At 46.1% G+C, this 23,321-nt stretch overlaps 1 protein-coding gene and 1 pseudogene across 2 annotated transcripts in view; one reads left to right on the top strand and one right to left on the bottom strand.

Moving 5' to 3' along the window:
- The window catches only part of LOC129705895 (astacin-like metalloendopeptidase), a 165,422-nt gene extending 143,326 nt beyond the window's left edge, over positions 1 to 22,096 (bottom strand). For both annotated transcript variants that reach the window (XM_055649791.1, XM_055649792.1), the window contains exons 1-2: positions 21,948 to 22,096; positions 442 to 543 (exon numbers count right to left, since the gene is read on the bottom strand). The gene's annotated coding sequence lies outside the window, so the exon portion shown is untranslated. The remainder of the gene's footprint in view (positions 1 to 441; positions 544 to 21,947) is intronic.
- Positions 4,526 to 4,639, top strand: LOC129706012 (U2 spliceosomal RNA; annotated as a pseudogene).
- Positions 22,097 to 23,321: the final 1,225 nt, after the last annotated feature.

The raw sequence follows: 23,321 nt of genomic DNA, 5'->3' as shown, positions 1-23,321 counted from the left end.
TTCACATAAACATCCATCACAGTGGCTCTCCTCCTCACTGTGATGGAAGGCAAAGTTCTTGTCTCTCCCCTGCATTCCATTTCCCTCCCGAAGTCGAGGTCAAAGCCCTCGGCGGGCGCTAGTCCGCGGCAAATTAAGGCCGCGCCGGGCGTTGTAGGGCCCCCCTCCAGGTCACTCTCAACCCCGCAATTCGGGCGGGAGAAGTCGCCGCTGCCAGTGCCCCACAAAGCAGCCTCACACCGGGGATCCGCGAGCTCCCGGTGTTCCATCCACCGGAGCCGGGCCGCAGCAACGCGCCACCGCCGCTCTCCACGCCCCGAAGCCGGCCAGCTCCACGGAGGTAAGTCCGCAGCAGACCTCTATCAGGACAATGGATTGCACAGGGGAATGTCCACACATACTAAAGATCATGTTTTTATCCTCCCCAACATTTCCCCTCACCTCTACAGGAGCTCTGTGGCTGCCATGAGGATGGATCCTTTAGTTTCACCTTTCCTCTGCAAAGCTTGTCAAATAAGCAGCAATTACAATAGTCTGCAGCTTCTGTTGGGGGGAAAAAACAAGACTCTACTTAGTATATGTTTCTTCTTGTAAGCTAACTGTAACTGTTTCAAATATATTTTTAGCCAATTTTAAAACTTTCATAGGTTCCTCAAATCAATATCATCTCTGAACCAAGTGATGGCTGTGCACCAAAAATAGATGAAATGCTGCTTTAAAAAAATGTGTATTGCTGCTGTCTGGCTGCTATGGGACATTTTACTTTAAAAGCCATGGCCTTTTACTTATTGTTCCACCGTAATATTTCAGAAGTTGTGTCGATTTGAGTGCTATCCTGTTTTAATGGAAATTTTGGGGATAAAACATTCTAACACAATTATTGATTTTTCTTTGTCCAATTTTGCATTTTTGTCAAGAAATTTAGCCTGAATGCCAAAAGCAACAATGTCCCAGCATCTGCATCCACAGCTTCCAGGGAGAAATTTTACATAGATGAATGGAGAAATTCCTTCTCATCCAAATCTTAATAGTAGACCCTTTATTCCAAGGCCTTCAATTCTCTGTTCCCTGCAGCGGTCATGCAGGCCTTGACTATGTAATGCACAATCCAATGCAATCTTACTTCATGACACAGCTCTTCATTCCTGGAATTTATCTAGCAAAGCTTTGCATTACCTTCTAGGCAAGCATACACTTCCAGAATCAATAAGATCAAAATGATACAGATATAATCCAGGAAACCAAGGTCCAGTTATAAAGTCACCCCTACTTCTATCCTCCATCCATCTTGCCAGAAAGGCATTCAATTTTCAAGATACAAGAGGGTTTATTGTTATGTGTCCCAGATAGGACCATGAAATTCTTGCTTTGCTTCAGCACAACAGAATATAGTAGGCATAAATAAATACAGAACAGATCAGTGTGACCATATACCATTGAATATATATATATATATATATATATATATATACATGATGTTCCTCAGGGATCGGTGCTGGTGCCACTGCTTCTTATCATCTATATTCAACCTCTTGGCAATATTCTCCGTCATTTTGGAATCAATTTTCACTGCTACGCAGATGATACACAACTTTACCTCTCCACAAAACCAAACACCTCCCTTCCCCCAACTGCCCTCACCACCTGTCTTCAAGCTATCAGCAACTGGATGTCACTCAACCTTCTAAAACTCAATGGAAATAAAACAAACATCATGCTAATTGGCTCAAAGTCCATATTCTCCAAAACCCACCCGTTCACCATTTCAGTTGATGGCTCACCCATACCCACCTCCTCCCATGTCAAAAGTCTCGGCGTCATTCTGGACAGTACACTTTCCTTTGGCCCCCACATCAGCAATATCACACGCTCTGCATACTTTCATCTCCGCAACATCTCCAGACTCCGCCCCTCCCTCTACAAAGACAATACAAAAGTCCTCACCCACACTCTGGTCACATCCCGCATCGATTACTGCAATGCCCTCCTCACTTGCACCTCCAATAAACTTCTTCTTCGCCTCCAATGCATTCAGAACTCTGCAGCCCGGATCATCACCCGCACCAGATCATCGGACCACATCACACCCATCCTCACTCAGCTCCACTGGCTCCCTGTGCACCACCGGATTAACTACAAGATTTTACTGCTGACCTTCAAAGCCCTACACCACCTTGCTCCCCAATACCTCTCTGACCGGCTGCTACCATACACTCCTTCCCGGTCACTTCGTTCCTCCTCAGCTGCAATTTTAACTGTCCCCACATTTAGATTCAGCACCATGGGTGCCAGAGCCTTCAGCTGCTCTGCCCCACGTCTCTGGAACACTCTCCCACCTCCCATCCGTCACCTGGACACTATCGATCAATTCAAATCACAACTCAAAACACACCTGTTTAGGTTAGCATACCCGACATAACTTCCACCATGTGCACCCTGATGCTAATGACTTAAAATGTTTTGTGTATTTTTTTTTTTGTTTTTGTTTTTAATCAACTTGATTTTAATATTGATAAATGTATTGTGATTTTATGTCCTGTAAGGTGTCCTTGGGTGTCCAGAAAGGCGCCAGCAAATAAAATGCATTATTATTATTATTATATATATACACACACGCACACACATAAATAAGCAGATAAAGTGCAATGGGCTATTAATATTCAGAGTTTTGTTCAAGTTGAGTATAATAGCCTGATGGCTGTGGGGAAGAAGCTGTTCATGAACCTGGATGTTGCAGATTTCAGGCTCCTGTATCTTCTACCTGAAGGCAGCGGGGAGATGAGTGAGTGGCCAGGATGGTGCGGATCTTTGATAGATCCCCTTGATGGTAGGGAGCTCAGAGCCGATGATGGACTGGGCAGTGTTTACAACTTTTTGCAGTCTTTTCGCTCCTGGGCGTTCAAGTTGCCGTACCAAGCCACGATGCAATGCTCTCTACTGTGCTCTCTACTGTGCACCTGTAGAAGTTCGAGAGAGACCTCCTTGACATACCGACTATCCATAATCTTCTCAGGAAGTAGAGGCGCTGATGTGCTTTCTTTATAATTGCATCAGTGTTCTCGGACCAGGAGAGATCTTCAGAGATAAGCATGCCCAGGAATTTGAAGCTCTTGACCCCCTCCACCATCGATCCGTTGATATAAACGGGACTGTGGGTCCCCATCCTGCCCCTTCCAAAGTCCACAATCATTTCCTTGGTTTTGCTGATGTTGAGAGCCGGGTTATTGTGCTGGCACCATTTGGTCAAACGGTCGATCTCACTTCTATACCGACTCATCTCCATCAGTGATACGTCCCACAACAGTGGTGGCGTCAGCGAACTTGATGATTCCGTCCCAATTACTTGCTGTATCTATGCTAAGATTTTGTGTTTTTTTGTGTGATACAGATGTTTATGAACAGCAGCATTCATTAGTCTCACACAATTTACCATTCTGATTTTACTTCGGAGTCACGTGAGTGACTTCGTGAAGAACCCGCTTCCAACGCATGCGTGTCATATCGCTACACGCATTGCAACGAGTCACACAGGGGGGAACGACGTTCCCCAAGCGGGAGAATTTGAAAGTCGGGAACAGCAGGTAAGAGACTCTGCGTTCCTTTTTTCTACTTACCTTTTAGGAGGCTGCGGAAAGCTGGCGGGGAGACCCGCGGAGTGCGAGCAGCCGGCAGGAGCAGCAACGGCACGAGTTCCCTGGAGGGGAAAAACCTGTGCCCGACTTCGCTCCTGCACCGACAAAATTCACTTCTCGGCCCAGGAAGCAAAGCAAAGAGGTCCCGTATGCCAGTCTCAAGCGAGACTGGCTTGGGAGCAGTCGCTAGCGGCCAGCACCGAGGCTGCAGGACAGAGAGCAGGGACCAGCGCTGTAAGTACCGGGGGTACACAGCAGGGCTGGAAACGCTCAGCGAGTGCAGCGGCACTAATGGAGCAAAGGAACTGGGGACGTTCGGGCCGAAAACCTTCTTCAAAAGGTAAGCACCGGGGTTGGTCCAAGGGGTCCCTAGGAACAGCCGGGTTTTACCGGCTGCGGAACTGCCACGAAGGACCAGGCCCGTGAACACCGGGGTCGGTCCGAGCGGCTCGAACCCGACACGCAGGGAACGACGTTCACCAGCGGGAGAATTAAAAGTCGGGAACAGCAGGTAAGAGACTCTGCGTTTCCTTCACTTACCCTTTAGGTGCAGACATGGACCGGGTCCATGTAAGCTGCAGAAAGCCGGCGGGAGAACCGCGGAGTGCAGGCAGCCGGCAGGAAAGCAGCAACGGCAGCCGGCAGCGGCAGGAGCAGCAGCGGCAGCCGGCAGCGGCAGGAGCAGCAACGGCACATCGAATGCTGGAGAGGGAAAACACCTGTGCCCGACTTCGCTCCCGCACCAGGGGGGAAAATTCATTTCTCGGAAGCAGCGCTAACGGCCAGCGCCGAGGCCAAGGACATTGCAGTGCAGTTGACTGGCTGCAATCGACCGCGAGGGACCAGTAATGTGAGTACCGGGGTCGGTCCCAGCGGGTTTTTTAGTTACAGAGATCGCTTCTTGGCCTTTTGGCTAAGATCAACTATAGTAGCTGTTTATTATCAGTTTTAATATCTGATACGTCCCTTATCTAAGGACCATATAAGCAGGAGTGCCCAGAACTAAGGGCATTAGAGTGGGGTTGACCGGCTGCAACGACCGCGAGGGACCAGTACCGTCAGTACGGGGGTCGGTCCCAGCGGTCTGAGATAAACGAGCAGCCAGGAGCGCTGAGAGCGTTGGAGCCGGGTTAAAGAAATGGGCTAGATGGAATCAGCTGTGCCAGATGTCCTCCACACCGGCCATATCCACTCCACGGAAGGAAGGACAAAGCTGGAGAAGGAGGACCGTGGAGCAGCGGGCAGCCAGCAGCAGCCAGCGGCACTTGGATCAACCGTAGTGGGATCAGCTGTGCCCAATGTCGGCTCCGCACCGGCCAGATCCATGCGGCCGAGCGGTAAGGCTAGACACAAATCAAACAAGGTAGTGGACTCAGAAGGGTCCGACTTTGCATAACCGCCGGCGACCAGCGCCCGAGAGCGCTGGAGCGGGAAGAAGCGGTGTATGGAGCCTTTCCTCCAACGTGATAAACCCACAGCAGTACCTCTTTGAGGGCTGCACAGTGCTTCTACCCCATCAGAGGGGAGCACTGCGGGTCAGTTCTGGGCTGACCTGCAAGAGGGGTCCGCAGAACAAAAGACAAGTGGGCAGGAGGTAAGCCCCACATGGGTACCCCGTGCGGGACCCTAGAGATCTCTAACTCTATAAAAAAGAGTAGGCAGGACTCTGATGGGCCAGAGCCTGGTAATACAGCGTCCCATGATCCTAACACAGCAGGGACTCTGCTGGACATGGTGGCTGATTACTTTAACCAAGTCAAACATGGGTAGACTTGGATCCAGGATGGCAATAGTATTACTATATGTCTGGCCACAAACGCCAACAAGAAATATTTACAGAGACTGGCCAGACATCTGCCACCTGGCAACGGTGAGGCATTACAGGTGCCCAGTGTAAACCAATGGATTTGGCAGCATATGGGGACGAACATCAGGAACCAGGACCTCAAGATCCAGAAAACCTTAAAGGGATTGACGGAAGGGATCACAGCATACACCCGCACCCTGGACTAAACGGAGGTAACCAAAGACCATCAAGACGCTCTAGCTCTGTTTAGTAATATGCAATATGAGCTGAACTACATGTGGAAGGCTGCCATTCAGCCAGCTCTGGGACCCTAAAATGCTACCATTTGCAAACAAAGAACCGTGGGTGGACGAAGCAAGACACTGGGGCTCATCAAGGCCAGCGCAAGGGCCTATTTTGGAGCACGATACCAGCCACATGCAAGGCCATAAAAAATGTGGCTCATACCAGTGGCAGTGCCAGAAATCAATATAACCCGCAGTATCCTTTTTAGGGTATGGCCAGGCCGGCCACCCTGGAAGATGCGGAAGCCTCAACCTCCCACACAACCCCGAACAAGAGATATCAAACCAGAACCCCCTTTTCAAAAAACCAAGGAAATAACACAACCACCGGTAACCATGGAGGTAGGTGGGTGTGGTTTCTTTTGTTAAAAAGGGACCCACGATGGTGGGGGAGGGGAGGTTGCAACACTACAGTTATGTATGGTATATAATCACTACAGATCCATATAATCTCAGCAGTATTCAGGGTTATCTGATAGAATTTACTCATCCCAATAACCCCAGTACAACATACACCAGAATGGCATTTTGTCCTTACATAAACCAAACAATCTAAAGCCCACATGGTGCTACAAAAATTGTACACAAAAGGTGTGATTGAGCATACTTTTCATGGAACATTAGAATTTGTATCAAACATATTTATTAAAAATAAAATAGATGAGGGTTGCAGGATTATCATTGACTTTTCAACCCTAAACACATTCGTTCAAGATATTCATTTTAAGATGGATACTCTTATTACTGATAAAGACTTGGTATCAGCTGGGTTTTTCTATATGGCAGGCATTGACTCAAAAGAGGGGGAACTTTGGCAATATAGAGCTTACCAAAGGGGCAAACATCAGCCCCAATATTATTTACTAAAATTCTAAAACCAGCTTGGCATTGTTATGTAAACAAAGCCATAGGGTGGTGTATTTCCCCCGTTCTGCCCCATCAATGGGGTACTAGGGAAAATTCAACTAGACTCGGCATCTGGAATTATCAGAGTACCCGACTGGCCTACTAAATCATGGTATTCGGTCATACAGGGGATGGTGTTAGAACCATGTTCCCTCATGAACATAGCCAAATTTATCAATTCATCCAGTGACTGGGGGCAGTCATCCATGCCATAAGACTATGGATTTATTGATTTGTAGAGTCTAAAAGACCCACTACACGGCATGGGGCTGTCAGACAGGACGATGAATCTCATCTCATCTGCACTAAGACTGTCAACACGGAAGCAGTACCTTGGACACATCAAGAAATGGGGCATATACTGCTTGGACAACAACCTCGACCAAAAGGCCAAGAACATTCTGGCCGTATTGGAATTTTAACAAGCCTCCATTATGATAATCGATGGAGCTACAGTGCCATCAATAGTACCAGAAGTGCACTCTCCAATTACCTATGACAAGGAACGGAGCGGCACACGGTGGGAACGCACCCCCTGGTAAGAAAACCAGGTACTCCGAAATCTGGGACGTGGGTGTCGTTCTCAACATGCTGAGGAGCTGGTAGCCCATAACAGCATTGTCACTTCAGTAACGGACCATGAAGATGGTTATGCTCATGGTGTTATTTACCGCACAACGAGTCCAGCCATTAAGCAAACTGAGCCTGGACTCCCTGATCATCTCACCCGAGAAACTGGTGTTTGTCATACAGGATTTAATAAAAGAAAACAGACCAGGTTCATCGGGTCAAGTGTTTGAATTTATGGTATACCCATATGACGAACGACTGTGTATAGCAAGACACATCCAACAATACATAGAATATACTAAGAGCATTCGAGGTCAGAGAATGGCGTTGTTTATCTCTTACAAGAAACCGCATGAAAGGGTCACGACCCAAACTATATCAAGGTGGCTCAAATATGTCCTAAAGATGGCAGGAATAGACACTAATGTTTTTAACTCTCATTCCACCAGGGCTGCAGCAACATCCGCAGCAAAAATTCTACAGGTACCCACAGACCAAATCCTCAGAATGGCAGGATGGTCATCCAAAAGGTTTTTCCAAAGGTTTTATAATAAACCAGTTATTTTTTGGAGCCATCATTGTATTCAGAAACCATTTTACGTTCAACAATATAATTTGCCCGAAAGGTTACAGGGCTATGATTCTCAATTAAAAAAATTAATATATTTTTTCGTTATACCACACAACTCTTTGTATAATTGTGTTTTAAAATTACTAATGATGCTCTCTCCCAATACCCAAGGCAGTTGTGAAGCATGGACTCGTTCCACGGCATGAGGTCACAGAGCTTTGAAATCTTCACGAAGTCACTCACGTGACTCCGAAGTAAAATGGTAAGATTAAACGAGAACTTACCAGTTTGAAGTTTGATCTGTATTTTATGAGGAGGAACGTTGAGGGAATACGTGCCCTCCGCTCCCACCCTCTTATGATCATATCAAAAACTGGTATCTCTTTGATAATCTGTTTTGCAAAAACAGGATAATCTGATAATGTTAGATCATTATAGGTTCCTGTGACCTCACACCGCTGCTTTGAAGAATGACACGCATGCGTTGGAAGCGGGTTCTTCACGTATTCCCTCAACGTTCCTCCTCATAAAATACAGATCAAACTTCAAACTGGTAAGTTCTCGTTTAATCTTACTATTTTCTTTTTTAAATTTGTCCCATCATTTCTTCGTTTTATGTTAATTTACCATTCTTTTACCCATTCACTTAACCTGAATACATTTCAAGGCAGAGATTTTATGTCTTCATTACAATTTACCAACCAATATTGGGTACAAAAAATACCTACCTGGATTTCATTAAAGGACTTTGAAACAAAAAAAATGTTCAAGTAAATCACCAAAGTAAATTGTGAATAGCTGAAGCTTCCATATCCTGTCCATTCTCTCAAATCCTACTTAAAGTAACCTTACATCCCTACTCTGTTTACTGCTTGTTACCCCTTCTCGATGTTGAAATCGGCAGGCCACGGTTGGAGCGCGATGCCAGGCAAGGGATCGCAGGCTCCAATTGTAAGTCCACAACCCCATGATGGGGCTCAAAGTCAATCTCGAGCAAGGCTGCCAGCTCCATGATGTTGGCCCACAGAGCGATCGGAGATACCATCCGGAAAACAATAGCATCTCCGACAAGGTAAGAGATTGAATTCTGTTTATGATTAAATTAATTGACCTGCTCCCGGTATTGCCTTGGTCATCTGAGGAAAAGTGAAGATTAAAAGCCAAATACCAAAAATGCTTGGAATGCTTAGCAAATCAAGCAGCATCTGAGAAACAGAGTTAACATTCTAGGTCAAAGACCCTTTATTAGAAGTGGAGGACATAAAAAAAACAAGAGAAAATTAATAATAAACTGCAGATGCTAAAAATCTGAGACAAAAGTAGAAATTGCTGGAATTACTCAGTTAGTCAGGTTGTCTATGGGGAGACACAGAGATAAGATTTCAGGATGAAGACCCTTCATCAGAACTGGGAAAGAGACAAAAGCAGCTCATTGAATTTCAGGGAGGATGGGGAAGGGGGGATGTTTCTGAGTTGGTAAAATCGGGGTGATCATGTAATAAGCAGAAAACAAGATTATTTAGCCAATGAGTGACTGGGGATGTTAAAAAGTGAGAACGGACAAAATAAATAGACAAAAGAAGGTAGGTTGCAAAATGTACAGCAGGAAGATATGGTCATCAGAAAAAGGAAACAGAATAGCTGAGCCAATATTCAGATATATGACTGATACAGAGAGAAATCCTGCAATACTTCTACCTATCAACTATAGCTCCAGCTTCAACAGCATAATCCCATTCAAACCAATGTCCAAATTCCTGGACCTACAAATCAGCACATTCATCTGCCAGTGGATCCTTGACTTTCTGACCTCACAGACCACAATCAGTGGACTCAAGTGCCAATACTTCTTCCACAATAAGTCTCGACACTGATGCCCCACATGGAAAGGGGACAGTGAGGGGACAAATCATCCTCCAAGATCATCCTCAACACTGATGCTCCACAAGGATGCGTTCTCAGCCCCGCCCCCTTCTTTACTCCTTGTACACCCATGGCTGTGAAGCCATGTATAAATCTAATTCAATTTATAAATTCACAGACGACACCACCATTGTGAGCCAGATATCAAATAACGATAAGACGAAGTACAGAAAGGAGATTGTGAACCCCATGTCCTGGTGTCAAGACAACAACCTTTTTCTCAACGTCAGCAAGACAAAGGAAATAGCGATTGACTTCAGGAAGCGACACGGTACAAATAATAATAATAATAAATTTTATTTATGGGTGCCTTTCAAAAGTCTCAAGGACACCATACAGAATTTAACATGAGTAAAAAACATATAATCGGAGTAAAATAAATAATAAAGACATCACCAATACACAAATTAAAGACAGAATTTGATCCAAAGACAAAAAAAATCAAAAGCACAATGTGAAGAGAGAGCAGCGGCAGCTAAACCGCACCAGCGTACAATCTCCCTTCCGACAGCCATCTTGGACACAAACTAAAATAATCACTTACACACAAAAATCATCCCCCCACAATGGTTACCACTTGCATTGATGGTGTATAAGTAGAGATGGTTGAAAACTTCAAATTCTTTGGAATAAATATCACCAACAACTTCTCCTGGACCACCCATATTGAAGCAATGACCAAGAAAGCACACCACCACCTCTACTTCCATAGAAGGCTTCAGGGTCTGTCGCACTTGGGTGACCTAATCCGCGAGTTCTGGCGTGTTTGCCCTAGACTCATACAGGATGTCGCAGGATGGTCGACACGAGGTCGTAGGAGGTCTTCATAACTCTCCTTCATGCTCGAGTGTGGTCTCTGTGTACCCAAGGCCTCAGCTAGGTCGCGGCATAAGTTAAAAAATGCCCGCGAGTAAAAAAAGGTCGCCATGGAAAAAATCGATACATCTTTTACTCGTAGGTTTAGTCGTAGTAAGTTGTAGTAGGTCGCCATGTTACTCGAGGGTAATCGAAGGTAGTCGAAGGTAGTCGTAGATAGTCTTCATCATAGTCGAAGGGAGGTCGAAGGAGATCATCTTCACTCTCCACTATTCGGCGTCTATTTGCCCATAACAGCATTGTCACTTCAGTAACGGACCATGAAGATGGTTATGCTCATGGTGTTATTTACCGCACAACGAGTCCAGCCATTAAGCAAACTGAGCCTGGACTCCCTGATCATCTCACCCGAGAAACTGGTGTTTGTCATACAGGATTTAATAAAAGAAAACAGACCAGGTTCATCGGGTCAAGTGTTTGAATTTATGGTATACCCATATGACGAACGACTGTGTATAGCAAGACACATCCAACAATACATAGAATATACTAAGAGCATTCGAGGTCAGAGAATGGCGTTGTTTATCTCTTACAAGAAACCGCATGAAAGGGTCACGACCCAAACTATATCAAGGTGGCTCAAATATGTCCTAAAGATGGCAGGAATAGACACTAATGTTTTTAACTCTCATTCCACCAGGGCTGCAGCAACATCCACAGCAAAAGTTCTACAGGTACCCACAGACCAAATCCTCAGAATGGCAGGATGGTCATCCAAAAGGGTTTTCCACAGGTTTTATAATAAACCAGTTATTTTTTGGAGCCATCATTGTATTCAGAAACCATTTTACGTTCAACAATATAATTTGCCCGAAAGGTCACAGGGCTATGATTCTCAATTTTAAAAAATGTATATATTTTTTCGTTATACCACACAACTCTTTGTATAATTGTGTTTTAAAATTACTAATGATGCTCTCTCCCAATACCCAAGGCAGTTGTGAAGCATGGACTCGTTCCACGGCATGAGGTCACAGAGCTTTGAAATCTTCACGAAGTCACTCACGTGACTCCGAAGTAAAATGGTAAGATTAAACGAGAACTTACCAGTTTGAAGTTTGATCTGTATTTTATGAGGAGGAACGTTCAGGGAATAAGTGCCCTCCGCTCCCACCCTCTTATGATCATATCAAAAACTGGTATCTCTTTGAATAATCTTAAAAACTATCTATGTTAGATCATTATAGGTTCCTGTGACCTCACACCGCTGCTTTGAAGAATGACACGCATGCGTTGGAAGCGGGTTCTTCACGTATTCCCTCAACGTTCCTCCTCATAAAATACAGATCAAACTTCAAACTGGTAAGTTCTCGTTTAATCTTACTATTTTTCTTTTTAAAATTTGTCCCATCATTTCTTCGTTTTATGTTAATTTACCATTCTTTTACCCATTCACTTAACCTGAATACATTTCAAGGCAGAGATTTTATGTCTTCATTACAATTTACCAACCAATATTGGGTACAAAAAATACCTACCTGGATTTCATTAAAGGACTTTGAAACAAAAAAAATGTTCAAGTAAATCACCAAAGTAAATTGTGAATAGCTGAAGCTTCCATATCCTGTCCATTCTCTCAAATCCTACTTAAAGTAACCTTACATCCCTACTCTGTTTACTGCTTGTTACCCCTTCTCGATGTTGAAATCGGCAGGCCACGGTTGGAGCGCGATGCCAGGCAAGGGATCGCAGGCTCCAATTGTAAGTCCACAACCCCATGATGGGGCTCAAAGTCAATCTCGAGCAAGGCTGCCAGCTCCATGATGTTGGCCCACAGAGCGATCGGAGATACCATCCGGAAAACAATAGCATCTCCGACAAGGTAAGAGATTGAATTCTGTTTATGATTAAATTAATTGACCTGCTCCCGGTATTGCCTTGGTCATCTGAGGAAAAGTGAAGATTAAAAGCCAAATACCAAAAATGCTTGGAATGCTTAGCAAATCAAGCAGCATCTGAGAAACAGAGTTAACATTCTAGGTCAAAGACCCTTTATTAGAAGTGGAGGACATAAAAAAAACAAGAGAAAATTAATAATAAACTGCAGATGCTAAAAATCTGAGACAAAAGTAGAAATTGCTGGAAATACTCAGTTAGTCAGGTTGTCTATGGGGAGACACAGAGATAAGATTTCAGGATGAAGACCCTTCATCAGAACTGGGAAAGAGACAAAAGCAGCTCATTGAATTTCAGGGAGGATGGGGAAGGGGGGATGTTTCTGAATTGGTAAAATCGGGGTGATCATGTAATAAGCAGAAAACAAGATTATTTAGCCAATGAGTGACTGGGGATGTTAGAAAGTGAGAACGGACAAAATAAATAGACAAAAGAAGGTAGGTTGCAAAATGTACAGCAGGAAGATATGGTCATCAGAAAAAGGAAACAGAATAGCTGAGCCAATATTCAGATATATGACTGATACAGAGAGAAATCCTGCAATACTTCTACCTATCAACTATAGCTCCAGCTTCAACAGCATAATCCCATTCAAACCAATGTCCAAATTCCTGGACCTACAAATCAGCACATTCATCTGCCAGTGGATCCTTGACTTTCTGACCTCACAGACCACAATCAGTGGACTCAAGTGCCAATACTTCTTCCACAATAAGTCTCGACACTGATGCCCCACATGGAAAGGGGACAGTGAGGGGACAAATCATCCTCCAAGATCATCCTCAACACTGATGCTCCACAAGGATGCGTTCTCAGCCCCGCCCCCTTCTTTACTCCTTGTACACCCATGACTGTGAAGCCATGTATAAATCTAATTCAATTTATAAATTCACAGACGACACCACCATTGTGAGCCAGATATCAAATAACGATAAGACGAAGTACAGAAAGGAGATTGTGAACCCCATGTCCTGGTGTCAAGACAACAACCTTTTTCTCAACGTCAGCAAGACAAAGGAAATAGCGATTGACTTCAGGAAGCGACACGGTACAAATAATAATAATAATAAATTTTATTTATGGGTGCCTTTCAAAAGTCTCAAGGACACCATACAGAATTTAACATGAGTAAAAAACATATAATCGGAGTAAAATAAATAATAAAGACATCACCAATACACAAATTAAAGACAGAATTTGATCCAAAGACAAAAAAAATCAAAAGCACAATGTGAAGAGAGAGCAGCGGCAGCTAAACCGCACCAGCGTACAATCTCCCTTCCGACAACCATCTTGGACACAAACTAAAATAATCACTTACACACAAAAATCATCCCCCCACAATGGTTACCACTTGCATTGATGGTGTATAAGTAGAGATGGTTGAAAACTTCAAATTCTTTGGAATAAATATCACCAACAACTTCTCCTGGACCACCCATATTGAAGCAATGACCAAGAAAGCACACCACCACCTCTACTTCCATAGAAGGCTTCAGGGTCTGTCGCACTTGGGTGACCTAATCCGCGAGTTCTGGCGTGTTTGCCCTAGACTCATACAGGATGTCGCAGGATGGTCGACACGAGGTCGTAGGAGGTCTTCATAACTCTCCTTCATGCTCGAGTGTGGTCTCTGTGTACCCAAGGCCTCAGCTAGGTCGCGGCATAAGTTAAAAAATGCCCGCGAGTAAAAAAAGGTCGCCATGGAAAAAATCGATACATCTTTTACTCGTAGGTTTAGTCGTAGTAAGTTGTAGTAGGTCGCCATGTTACTCGAGGGTAATCGAAGGTAGTCGAAGGTAGTCGTAGATAGTCTTCATCATAGTCGAAGGGAGGTCGAAGGAGATCATCTTTGCTCTCCACTATTCGGCGTCTATTTTTCCCGAAGTTAGTCGTAGCTAGTCGAAGCTGGTCTTCAACATAATCGAAGGAGGTCTTCTACGTAGTTGAAGGAAGTCTTCAACATGACACTTTTTTAAACTCTCCTAAATTCTTCAATTAGGTCGCCCAAGTGGGACAGCCCCTTTAGGAAGTTTGGCATGTTCCCAACAACTCTCACCAACTTCTACATATGCGCCGTAGAAAGCATCTCAGCTTGGTGTGAGAACAGCTCAATCACACAAACCAACCTCCCTTCTATTGACTCCGTTTATACCCCCACGCTGCCACGGCAAGACCAGCAACATAATCATAGATGAGTCACACCCTGGCCACTCCCTCTTCTCCCCTCTCCCATCAGGCAAAAGGCTTAGAAGTGTGAAACCACACACTTCCAGATTCAGGAACAGTTTCTTCCCAGCTGATATCAGTTAACTGAACCATCCTCCTGCAACTAGAAAGCAGTCCTGAACTACTATCTACCACACTGGTGACCCTTGGACTATCTTTGATCGGACTTTGCTGGCTTTATCTTGCACTAAACGTTAATTTCTTATGATGTATCTGTACGTTTTGAAAGGCTCGTTTGTAATCATGTATTGTCTTTCCACTGACTGGTTAGCACACAACAAAAGATTTTCGGTATACTTCAGTACAAGTGACAATAAACTAACCTAAACTAAATTGAAGGATGCGTTCTTGATCCCCTACTATACACTCACGACCATGCAGCCAAATTCAGCTCTAACTCCATCGACAAGTTTGCAGGTGACACCACTGTGGTGGGCTGTATTACGAAAAATTATGAGACAGTATACAGGAAGGAGATAGAGAACATCCAGTCGAGGACTGAAGTTCGTTTTTATTAACAGAGTTGATGAAGGAATGGGCAGAATAAACAGCAAAGTGGGTTATCATGGCAGCTACAAGCAGATTATGCTTGTTGTCTGTTATTTGTTGTTAACAGCAGGCCAAGTGATACAAATTGAAAGAAAATTCTGAGCAAAGAGATACCGACAGCAATATCAAGTTCTGATGCTTACAGAAAAAAAAAATCAATTCAAAGTCCAGTAACATGCTGTAACATGTCCATAAGTATTTTGTTCCTCAAGCTTGTTTAGACTTTGCAGTAACATTGCGAAGGGCGACTGACGGGTAAATCAGAATGGGAGTAAGATGTCAGGGCTCTAAATTAACAGTTGCCTGGTTGCCAATGGCCACCTAAAGTCATGCCGGGCAACCTAAAACCCGTGTCATTTTGCCCGGCTTAGCAAGCAAAAAAAAAAAATCAAGTGGATCGGAATCAATCCCTGAATTAGGTAGATGCAAATTCCTGGGATTGGGATAAAATTGCCCGTGTACGGGCGAGGTTAATGAATAGGGACGGGGGACGGTTGCAGTCCGGCGGTTGCAGTGCAGGATTGGGATGATCCTGGATTTCTGGGCACAGGGATGGGATTTACCTCGTTTTTGGCGGGCGTCTGACTCGCAGCCGCGGCCCTGGTGCTTTGTTTTGGCTCCGGGCCCGTATCTAGATGTGGTACGTTGAAAAGCTCAAGATAGAGGAGCATCACTCAGCACTGGACAATTTAACATTTTTATCAAGCCAATTAATCAAGCCAATTAACTTACAAACCTGTACATCTTTGGCGTGTGGGAGGAAACCGAAGATCTCGGAGAAAACCCGTGCAGATAACGGGGAGAACGTACAAACTCCATACACAGCATCCGTTGCGGGATCGAACCCGCGTCTCCGGCGCTGCATTTTGCTGTAAGGCAGTAACTCTACCGCTACGCCACCGTGTCGGCCGCACTGCTGGCACCCGCGACACCTACCGTTCAACTCTGAGCGGGTACCCCTCTCTATCTCTCTCTCTGTCACTCTCCACCTCCCATCCGTGTCGCCGGGTCTCCACTCTCCGGCCGCTCCTCATCCGCCGGCACAGCCGGCCGCCTTGCACATGCGCACAGCCACGGCCTACACATCCTGCCCCTGCACATGCGCAATGCCTTGGCCTGCACATCCTCCACCTGCACATGCGCAGTGCCACGGCCAGCACATCCTCCCCCTGCACATGCGCACAACCATGGCCAGCACATCATCGGCCGCTCTGCACATGCGCACTGCCATGGCAACTGGTCGGCGCTGGGCACTTTCTCCCCCCCTTTGCGTTGTGGGAGATCTGGCAGCCATTGCTGTCCGGTCACCGCCTCGCCGCGACCGCTGAAACCAAACGCAGAATCACTCCCTGAAGCTGAAGTAACTCCCTGGAGTAACTCTTGCTTCTTCATTTCTTGGTCCTCCAAAAATATTCCAAATGGAATTTAAACTGGAGGTGGTGAAGGGTGGACTTAAGCAAAAAAGGGTTCTTGCGAAAAAAGAGCTGCCTTAAATTTAGTTGCGTCTGGTTGGGTAACTATGGTAAGGTGAAGACATTTCCATGCTTTACTTGTGTGGGGGAACTCCATGGAGCAGCCAGCATCTCTGGATAGAGGAAATTGGGTGACATTTCGGGTAGCGACCCATCTATAGACTCCCTCTGGTTTTAGTGTTTTTAGTTTAATTTAAAGATACAGCGCAAGAACAGGCCCTTCGGCTCGAGTCCACGCCGACCACCGATCACCCGTACACCAGTTCTATCCCACACATTAGCGACGTAGGCCAAAAGTCAAGAGTGTTTTATTCTCTCACGTCCTAGTTAGAACAATGAAATCCTTACTTGCAGCAGCACAACAGAATATGTAAACATAGTATATAAATAAAAATATATATTATATATGTGTGTGTGTGTGTGTGTGTGTGTGTATAAACATATACACACACACACAATTTCCCTCTTGGGATTAATACAGTTCTATCGTATAGTATTGTGTGTGTAGGAAGGAACTGCAGATGCCAGTTTAAACCGAAGATAGACACAAAAAGCTGGAGTAACTCAACAGGTCAGACAGAATCTCTGGACAAAAGGAAAATATTACGTTTTGAGTTGGGTCTGAAAAAGGTTCCTGCACACCCTTGGAATGTGGAAGGAAACAAGAGCACCCGGAGAAAACCCATGCGATCAAATGGAGAAGGAACAAACTTCATACGGACAGCACCCATATTCAGGATCAATTCTAGGTCTCCAGCACTTTCAGGCAGCAACTTTATGGCCAATGTACTGCCCCACAGTCTTGAACTGTATTAAAACATACAGTAGCTGTAAAGGGGGACATAGCGTGACTTAGAGATTTGAGACTGAAAATGGATAGTTTATTTTTTTTAATATCCAAAGTTATCAACATATAATTGTTTGTGTGTTGTAAAACTAAATATAGTGGCACAGCTGGTAGACTTGCTGTCTCACACGCCAGAGATCTGTGTTCGATCCTGTCCTCGGGCACTGCCTGTGTTGAATTTGCCCAGCAGAATGCCATCTCTCTTAAGCTGCTCATTTTCTGGCCGAGGCCCAGTTCTACATTAGACGCATCATGGCTGATGACACTAGGTACGCTGGATCAGGGACGGCCGGTCACCTTGTCGGTTACCTATGTGCTCCGCCGGCTGAGGACAAGTATGATGGCCTCAAATCGCTCCTCCTACGTACCTTTGGGCTCAGCCACCATGACTGAGCAGCGAGGCTCAGCGATCACAAGCCGTCTGTGCTGATAAGCAAAATGCTTACCCTAATGGACGGTCATCAGCCCTGTCTCCTATTCGAACTTGTCTTCCTGGAGCAGATGCCGGACGACATCCGCCTGTTCTTCGCGGGTGAGAATTTTGATGACCCCCTGCAGCTAGCAGAGCAAGCAGATGAGGTGTGGCAGTCCAAGCAGCAGGGCAGCGCTTCAATCGATCAGGTGTCGGCAGTGCCTTGGAAGGCCCAGTGACCTTGCCCTGTTTGGCTGTGCAGCCAGCCGGTCCAGGGCGACGCCGGTAAGGGGAAATGGTCCTACTATCATCAGCGCTGGGTTTTCGCGGCCCGCCAGTGCCGCCCGCCATGCTCTTTTCCGGGAAACACCGGGGCTGTCCGCCAGTAGTTGCTGCAGCAGACGGCCAGAAACACCACCTCTACGCTTGGGACTGACATTCGGTACGACGGTTCCTCCTTGACACAGGTGCAGAGGTTAGCATTTTGCCCCCATCGGGGGTCAACGCTCATTCTGGGAAGCGGGGGCTCTCTCTAACCGCAGTAAATGACTTCCATCTGGACGTATGGGCTTTGCACGGTACCGCTCATCTTTGGCCTGTCATTTTACCAGGAGTTTTACAGTTGCCGACGTCTCCCAGCTGTTTCTGGGCGCCGATTTCCTTCAGGCTCAATCCCTGTTGGTGGATGTGAGGGGGCAGCACCTTGTTCATGCTGCAACGTTTGAATTGATTTCCTGCTGCATCCGTAGTGCCACGCCATGACCCAGTATCTTCCCTGAACAATGTTTATGCCAAGATATTGGCGGACTTTCCTGACATACTGACCCCCCAATTTCAATCAGTCATCCCCAAGCACTGAGTTGTGCATCAAAACCTCACCACAGGACCGCTGCTCCATGCACATGTGCGCAGTCTTCCCCCTAACAAGCTCCTTATCGCCAAGACGGAGTTCCGCCAGATGGAGGCCATGAGAATTGTACGGTGCTCCGACAGCCCATGGGTTTCTCCACTACACATGGTTTCCCAGGAGTCTGGGGGCTGGAGATCTTGTGGAGATTACTGATGCCTTAATGATGTCACAACTGCAAATGTCTACCATTGGTTCATACCCACAGCGGCTCGGATCATGCGGCCGTTGTTTCAGTTCCTGGCCGGCAAGCAGTGGAACATTCAATGGTACGACAAGGCTGTGGCCGTTTTCGATGGTGCGAAGGAGGCGCTGGCATGGGCGACAATGCTGGTCCATCCGCAAGCTGATGCCCCAACCACCCTGACAGTGGACGCCTCTGACTCTGCTGTGGGTGGCGTGCTGGAGCAATTGATCGATGGACGCTGCCAGACCCTGGCCTTTTTCAGCCGGCAGCTCAGCTCAGCGGAGCGTAGGTACAGTGCCTTTGACCGGGAGCTCCTCGCATTGTACCTGGCGGTGAGACACTTTCGTTATGTCCTTGAGAGCTGGGATTTTACTGCCTTTACCAATCACAAGCCCCTCACCTTTGCTTTTGCGAAGGTGTCGGATCCCTGGTCCTCTTGGCAGCAGCTTCAGTTGGCGTATGTCTCGGCGTTCACGACCTGCATCCACCACATCGAGGGTAGGAGTAACAGGGTCGCTGTTGCGTTCTCCCGCCCCACCATCAGTGGGGTCCTTGATGTGGCCCCAGGGATTGACTATTCCGCCTTGGCGGCTGCTCAACTGGAGGATGGGGAGATGTTCGCCAACCGCACCGTGCTTTCCGGCCTGGTGTTGGACGGCTGTTTGGTCCTGCTGGTACTACGGTCCTGTACGATCCCATCGTTCCTGCCGCCTGGCACCATCGGGTGTTCGACATCATCCACGGGTTGGCTCATCCTTCCAAGCGATGGCTGCGTTGGTGGTGGCCCGGTTCATGTGGCATGCCTTATGTAAGCAGGTTGGTAACTGGACCCGGGCGTGCATTTCATGCCAGACGTCTAAGATGCAGCGTCAAGTCCAGGTGCCTCACGAGCGGTTCGATCATATTCGTGTGGATATCATGGGTCCGCTTCCCCAGACCCGGGGTGGCACTCATCTCCTTACTGTGGTGGATTGTTTCACGTGGTGCCCGGTGGCTGTTCCGCTGGCTGTTACTTCTGCTGTGACGTGTGCCCGTGCCCTCACTGCCCACTAGATCGCTCGTTTTGATGTACCGGTGGACATCTCGTCAGACCGGGCAAGCTCAGTTCACCTCTGAGTTGTGGTCTGCTATGGTCCACCTGTTGGGGGCTCAGCTCCATCACACCATGGCCTATCATCCACAATCCCATGGTATGGGAGAGCTGTTTCACCGTCATCTCAAGGCCACTCCGAAGGCATGGCTCATGGGCCCGGAGTGGATGGACAAGTTGCCGTAGGTTTTGTTGGGGATTCGTACTGCCCCAAAAGAGGATTGGCTTCTTCCTCAGAGTAATTGGTTTATGGTGCTCCGCTTACGGTTCCGGGGGATTTCATTCCGATGGCACGTGGTATGCCAGAGCCGCCCTCGTCTGTGTTGGTTCGTTTGCGGGAGAAGGTGGGCACGCTCTCGCCTGTCCCGACATCTCGCCATGGGTAGGTTCGTTACCACGTTCCGCCTGCTCTCCCAGACTGTCTTTATGTGTTCCTGTTTCTAGATTCATTTATGGGAATTAAACATTAAATTCCATCCATCAGGCACATGTTCATGACAGTGAGATTTAAAACAGCATGTTACTGTATATTGTGAATTTCATGTGTGAATGGGATTAGTTTGTTATTTCAATACTTAAGCTATTTAAAACAATTATCCTGTTCTGAAGAAATTGAATCTACAGGACATTCTTAATGGGATCGTAGTGGGTAGAAAGGCATGTCATGCATGGTTTGAAGAGCAAAATCTTGTAGTTTACAATGGTAAATTGAAAAGTTGAGGAAAAACAGAGTTGCTTATTGGTTACAATCTGAGGAGTATGATGATGCTATTGATTATGATATGTCAATGTACCAACTAGCAACTGATCTTCTCCATAAAGACTTGGTCTATTGCTAAAAATTGTGATTTATTTACCTATCTGTTACAGACTTGCAGCATATAATACAATAATATTGTTCTGATCTTGAGAATATCACATTTTGAATTTTCAAGGAAGTCTGGGTGTTTATTACTATTTCCATCACAACGGTCAATTTTGTAATTAGCTACATTTAAATAACTAACTAATTATAGGCTTTAATTTCAGGTCATCCTAGTAAGATGTTTTATATTTGTTTCAGAATGTGTCAATCTGTAATCTGAAAATTTCATTCAGTTCTCTTAATTTTTAAGAAAGTTATGGGCTTTTGACTGTCCTCGATCACAGCTTTTGTGTTAAGTATGGAAAAGCAATAGGGAACAAGATGCTAATTTCCGAGTATGAAAATTCCATAACTTTTTTAATACTGAAGATATGAAAGTGAATTAGGTGTCAAATTAAACTTCTTTTTATGCTTTATCTAATGGGATAAATTGCAGACATGATGTTTTAAATCTCAAAATTTAAATAAAGGCTAAATAAAGGCTCCAGAATCTCCTGTCCTTTGTCATCAAACCAATCCCTGTGTTTTTTGATAGAGAAAACAAATGTCTCAGTGTAAAACAGTATCATGCGAATTTTTAAAATGCAAATGCTCAACATTTTAATTTAAAAAAGAGCATGTTGGAAGTACTCAGCAGGTCAGACAACATATCCAGAGAAAGAAAAACGAAGTTCATGTTTCAGGTCAAAGACCGTTTGTCAGCATTGCGAAAAAAATAAGTTTTTTTTAAAAGCAGGGGACGGGTGGGTAAAATAATCCACCTGGCAGGGTGAGAGGGGTGTTGCGCTGGAGATATGTTGCAGAGATCCTGCAGGCGATGGATGATCGGAAACAGAGAGAATGAACACATTCCATGAGACGGGGTGGTGAAAGAGTGATCCGGGATCAGACCGTCCCATGCCCCACTCCCTTGAGTCCCATTACCAGTCGACTGCAGGCCCCGGTCACGGTCACGGTCACCGCCACCGCCTCCCGCCGCCGGCTCGGTCACGGTCACCGTCCGAACACTCATTTCAAACGCTCTGTCAGCTCGCGCCCAACCGACGTCCTCGATGCATCACCAAGCGCACAGCCCCGCCCGCCCTTGCCGTGTCACATGACAACCCAGATGCCGGCGGCTCGATATTCCAATCAAAGATTCCAATAGCGTCACAGCCTAACTTTAGCACTTCAGCGTAATATCATCACAATTCCACCACTACGGCATTATATCCTATCATATCTCCGACAGTATTACATCTGCCCCCAGAAGAATTACATCACTGTCCCATTCACAAAATGTTAAAACACAGCCATTTCTCTGTAGTCATGTATAGTGTTTGAGGTTTCAAAAATAATGTCAAATTATTTGGTTTCCATCCTGGTTTAATGACTATCGAGGATGCAACGTTACACTTGCAGACCTGCCAACTTTCTGCCAACGCTCTGTCGTGAGACATTCTATGATCAACGAGAATTTCAAAACTAATATCAACTGCATGGGCCGCGGGTGTTGGAGAGCCGGGGCGGAGGGAGGGATGGAAGCAGAAGCAGCGGCGGGATCAGATGCGGACGGGGAGCCGGGGCTAGCGAGTGTTTGCCGGGCTGGCGAGTCGCTCGCTGCAGCTCCGGCCATGGAGCAGCCTCAGTGCAAATGTCCCGTGTCGCCGGAAGCGTTGCGCCGCTGCCGTGAGAGTCTCTGTGCCGATTTCACCTTGGTGACCGGCATGGACCAGGCTGCGGCTCGGTGCATCCTGGAGGACAACCAGTGGTTGCTGGAAGTAGGTACCAAGCAATGGTGGAAGATAGTGGCCTTCAAATGGGGGTGGTTGGAGAAATCATCCTGCTTGCCTGATAGATTTTCACTTACTGTAACTGCAGGAAAAATGTTCCTGATGTTGGGGGAGTTCAGAACCAGGGGTCACAGTTTAAGAATAAAGGGTAGGCCAGTTAGGACTGAGATGAGGACAAACCTTCTTCACCCAGAGAGTTGTGAATCTGTGGAATTTTCTGCCACAGAAGACAGTGGAGGCCAATTAACTGGATGATTTCAAGAAAGAGTTACATTTACCTATTGGGGCTAGCGAAATCAAGAGGTATGGGGAATAAACAGAAAAGAGGTACTGATTTTAGATGAACAGCTACGATTATTTTGAATGGCAGTGCCGGCTTACGTTTCTATGCTCGAGTATATGGCAATGAAACTCGACCATTTGATTTTGAAGCATTCATGCATGGTGGAGGTGTAATGTAGTCATAGAGTGATGCAGTGTGAAAACAGGCCCATCGGCCCAACTTGCCCACACCCGCCAACATGTC

Source organism: Leucoraja erinacea, chromosome 18, assembly GCF_028641065.1.
Source record: "Leucoraja erinacea ecotype New England chromosome 18, Leri_hhj_1, whole genome shotgun sequence".
Lineage (NCBI taxonomy): Eukaryota > Metazoa > Chordata > Chondrichthyes > Rajiformes > Rajidae > Leucoraja > Leucoraja erinaceus.
This window is presented reverse-complemented; position numbering and strand designations above follow the sequence as displayed.